Source organism: Canis lupus, chromosome 1 (assembly GCF_048164855.1).
Source record: "Canis lupus baileyi chromosome 1, mCanLup2.hap1, whole genome shotgun sequence".
Lineage (NCBI taxonomy): Eukaryota > Metazoa > Chordata > Mammalia > Carnivora > Canidae > Canis > Canis lupus.
Window position 1 is genome coordinate 61,096,787 of NC_132838.1, and position 5,017 is coordinate 61,101,803.

The following is a 5,017-nucleotide window of genomic DNA, read 5'->3' on the forward strand; positions in this document are numbered from 1 at the left end:
TGAACAAAGGCTACAGTATACTTCAAACCAATTAGTGCTTCGCATTTGTACTTTCTTGTCATTTGGGGGGCTCTAAGGATTTTCCTGACTTTCCTGCTAGGTCAGCAGATTACCATTACTTAAGGAAGTTAAAAAAAATTGAGTATATAATTTTTTTTAAATTTGAGGTGTTTTTTTTTTTTTTCAAACTGGAAGACTTTTTTGTTTGTTGTTGCTATTTAAGAAGGAAAGGAGGATGGCTAATATGCCAATACCCCTAAAGCAGGATGCACTTCCAGGTTATTTTAAAAGAAATTATATATAATTTTTTACTTATATAGGTAAAATGTATCATTTTTACTTGGTATTTTGAAAATATTTATTTTTCCCAAAATCTTAGATCACTTGTCCATTCAAATATTTGAAATTCATAAGAAAAAGAAAGTGGTTAATTAGTCAATCAGTTATTAGGTAGGTTATTGCCGTATGTTCAGCACTTGTTTAATTGATGATAAAATTAAGGTTTTAAGTGGGAGACAGAATAGTGTCAGATCTGTGGATAATAAGGATTTGTTTATAATAAGAATCTTCAGGCAAACTGCTTCTTATGATAACAAAAAATGTATTTTTGAAGGACACCTGGACATTGTATCTATATTCTGTTTTTTTCTTCCTGAAGATAATATGGATCTAATGTTTGTATACATTCCCACAAAAGAAAGGTGGTTAGCATAAAATATTTTCAGGATCACTGACACAACATATGAGTGTAAAACAATAGTGGCATATAAGAATTAGCTTTCAGCTTTAGGATCTTGTCAGAGATTCTAGGCACCCAGAAAGCTATTTGAAGATATGATGTATACATTCTTGTCTTGTGTGGCTACCACGTTTCTGATAAGATTTTCTACCTGAGGCTAACCAGATGAAGCATCTAAAATTAAGGGATGTGAGTGAGTATTTCTCTACTTATTAATCCATAACTACCTGACGTTCTTCAAGTGATATCAGAAATGGGTTTGGCATGACAACCCTGACTCCTATAATTAGGTTTTAAGGGACTCAGAAAGTTATAGAAGAGAACAGTGAGCTAGGGATATCTCTTAGAGTCCAGCTAATAGAGTCCTTGAAGACTCTCAGTTTTTGAGGGGAAATTGTATGTAGTGGAATTTGGCTCCATTCACCTCCTTCTGACTGGTAGGGTTAGTGGATAATTTTTTTTAAGTTTTTATTTATTTATTCATGAGAGACAGAGACAGAGAGAGAGAGAGAAGCAGAGGCATAGGCAGAGGGAGAAGCAGGCTCCCTGCAGGGAGCCCAATGTGGGACTTGATCCCAGGACCCTGGGATCACAACCCGAGCCAAAGGCAGACGCTCAACCACTGAGCCACCCAGGTGCACTGGCTTACTGGACACTTAACTCCATTGTGTGGGTCTCTCTAAGAAGAAAGGCTATCAAGGATCTTCAAAAAGAGTTGAAAATCCAAAGGGATGGGTAGTCTTTCACATATAAGGCATACATTTGATCAATCTGGAGGTTTTAAATGTGAGAGAGGATGAGTAGAACTGAGAAAATTCTGCCCCTCTGATTGAATCTATTGTTCCTGTGTGATTCTGCATCAAGGAAAAGCCTAGTTCCAATGTAAAGTGTTTTGTTATTGTTAATTTGTTTTATCTTAAAATAACACTGTTTTTAAAATCTCTGTGTTAGATTTCCCCCTCACACAATGTCTACTTGAGAATGTGCAATACAGAGAGTTAGGTTAAAATTAGTGTTCAGTGGGATCAGAGTTTAATCATATAGGACCTGTGAGATAATAGAAAAAATATATATATTGGTTCTGCCCTGGTCCCCGGCACAAAGCTCCTAAAACCTTTGTAATTTCCTGAGAGATAGTAGCACTAAGAGTATCCCTTTTTCTAATATTTATCTTCAACCTGTCCCTGACACAGGGCTCCTAAAACCTGTATAAATTCCTAAGTGATAAGAGGATCAGGAACATCTTTTGTTCTATTGAGACAACTCTGAATGAGTTCCTGGATGGCCCCTGGACAAGAGTTGGTCACAAAAAAAGACTAAGCTATGATTAGAAGCTTGGAGTTTTCAGCCTCACTCTCTATCCTCTAGAGTCGCAAACACATTGACATCAGGAAAGTGACACATCCCAACCCCATGGGGACAGAAGCCCCTGTGCTCAGTATTCCCTCAGGCTTTGCCCTATTTGTGCCTTCATCTGGGTTTTCATCTGTATCCTTTAATAAACTGGTAAATATAAGTAAGTGTTTCCCTGAATTCTGTGAGTTCCTATAGCAAATTAAATAAACCAAAGGAAGGTCATTGGAACCTCCAATCTATAGCCTGTTGGTCATAAGCACTGGTGATAACCTGGGCTTACAACTGGCAATCTAAACTTGGTGGGGAGGAGAGTATCTGGGTAGAGAGTGCTAGAATTGAGTTAAATTGTAGGACATCTAGCTGGTATTGCACAGAATTGCTTGCTGTGAGAAAAGCATCACACATTTAGTGACCAGAGATGTCAGAATTGAAGTGTTCCGTGTGAGTAATAAAGAAGACACACAGGAGAGAAAGAGGAAGAATTGGATTTTCCTTACTCAGGTGGAATACTGAGCTTTCTATATATTTCTATATTTAATGTGGTATTAAAAAAAAAAAGAAAAGGAAAGGAAAATTTTTTATTTTTTTAAGATTTTATTTATTTATTATGAGAGACACACACAGAGAGAGGCAGAGACACAGGCACAGGGAGAAGCAGGTTCCATGCAGGGAGCCCGACGTGGGACTCAATCCCAGGTCTCCAGGATCTCACACTGGGCTGAAGACAGCGCTAAACCGCTGAGCCACCAGGGCTGCCTAGGAAATTTCTTTTTAAACTCAAGTTGCTGCCAACCAGACAAAGAACATCAGAACTATATCTGTAGTGAAACAAAGTTAGTTTTATGACTTTTCATGATGAGGATGACTGTATATCATATGGAACATGGCAGGTGTAAACAAGATTTGTTTATTTGCTCTTTACAGGAGAGTTAGTATAGGGTTTAGGTTTGTGTTAGGTGTTTTGGGAGAGGGTTCAGTGAAATGTGATTTTCTTGTGGTTTGGATAGTGTTAGGAGGAGGGAATATCAATGGTTGGGTGTGTGTGTGTGTGTGTGTGTGTGTGTGTATTTTTAATTTTAAACCTCAGAGAGAGAAGACACAGAGTGAAGCTAAAAAACAAACAAAAAAGGATCTCATGAGAGAAGTCTCTCATGTGAGCCAGAAGAGTATGACTGTTTGAAATGTCTTGTTTTTGTTTGTGCTCAAACATTTTTATGGAATGGTTTTATTTTTTAATTGTCCCATCATGGTCAGAAAGTGATTTCTGATGATGGTACACTCTGAAATTGTTGATGTTCAATATGAAAACAATCATATGATGATGGAAAGGGATACATAATACAAAAGGTGTTAGAGAAGTTATTACAACTGATCTCAAGGAATAAATATGAATTAAAAAGAATGCAACTGTATTATAATATGGATGTCATTATCATCATTAGAGTTGTGAGGTATGCCTGAAGTCACAACACAGCTATTAAGTAATACCCAGCCTCACTTGAAAGTCTGGGTACTAAAAAAAAAAAAAAAAAAAAAAAAAAAAAAAAAAAAATTCTGGGTACTTAATTAACAGGCCATTCTGCCCCATTTTCCCCAGGATCTATGATGCATAGAAATATGACCCACCAAGTTTCAAGGGATTAGATATTGTGCAAATGGATTTTTTGGGATAAAACTCAGCATAAAAATCATTATGATTCAAGGATATTATAGCAGAATTGAGGATGAAACTGTAGGAAAAAGTAATTTCCTTGAGTAGAAAAGCTGAAGTCAGAAATATTATTTAGTAAATCTAGGAGAAGCTTTGTGCAGTGGCAGTATTGTAGCCAATGAGGTTTATCCGAGGCACAATTATTGCTAAGTAAATCTAGGAGAATCCTATGTATTTGATCTTGCTGGAACTTAACTTCCATTCAAGAACTAAAGAACCTTTAAATGATGTAAGCTTCATGAAGTCACAGAGTAATTGAAATTTCCAGTTCTGATATGACCTTACATTGGGTAAATAATGTCATTAAAAGCTGTATATGTTTCTGTTGGAGTCTTGAGGTTGGAAGGGAATGGGATCTATTTATGCTGAATCTGGTCCTGCCTAGTGGTATCTCTGATTCTGATAACTTTATTCTTATGTTGACAAATCAAGAAAGTCAACTAATGTTTTAAAGGTTGTGCGTTGGCAGGTGATAGGGCATGGCATGTTCTCTTTCCCCAGATATAATCCATCTGATAAAAATAAGAAGCCAATAACTATTCCCGAAAAAATGGAGTGGGTTGATTAAAATGGCACTCTAGAAATAGTGATATGGAAATAAATTGCAGGCTGCATTGGATAATCAGAGAAATTAATGTTAGGTTGGAAAAGAAATAAGAAATTTGCTGTCACAGGCTATGTATTTTGACTAAGAGTAGGCAGTGGGAATGGAAAAATTACTTCAAATAAAATGCAATAGAATTAATCATGAATTAACACTGAGGCAATGAAAAATAAGAAAGAAAATCCTGAGTATAAAGTTAAAACTATTAAGTATTCCACAGAAAAGGAGCTGAAAAAAGAAAAGAAAGAACTAGTTTTTGTTTTTGTTTTTAAAGGAAGAAATCACAATTCAACTACAGACAACCCTTGAATAGTGTGGAGGGAAAGGGGTGCTTAGGGGCATTGACCCCAGCAAGGTCAAAAAATCCACGTGTAACTTTTGACTCTCCAAAGCTTAACTACTCGCAGCCTACTGTTGACCAGAGGACTTACTAATAACAACATCTATTAATACATATTTTGTATGTTATATGTATTATGCCCTATACTCTTATAATAAAGTAAGCTAGAGAAAAGAAAATGTTATTAAGAAAACCATAAAGAGAAAATATATTTATGGTATTGTATTGTATTTATTGGAAAATATCATGTACAAGTGGACCACTCAG

The 5,017-nt window shown here is 36.0% G+C and overlaps 1 pseudogene; it reads left to right on the top strand.

The window, feature by feature from the left end:
* The first annotated feature begins 3,895 nt into the window (after nt 1-3,895).
* LOC140609078 (U4 spliceosomal RNA) lies at nt 3,896-4,044 on the top strand (annotated as a pseudogene).
* Nucleotides 4,045-5,017: the final 973 nt, after the last annotated feature.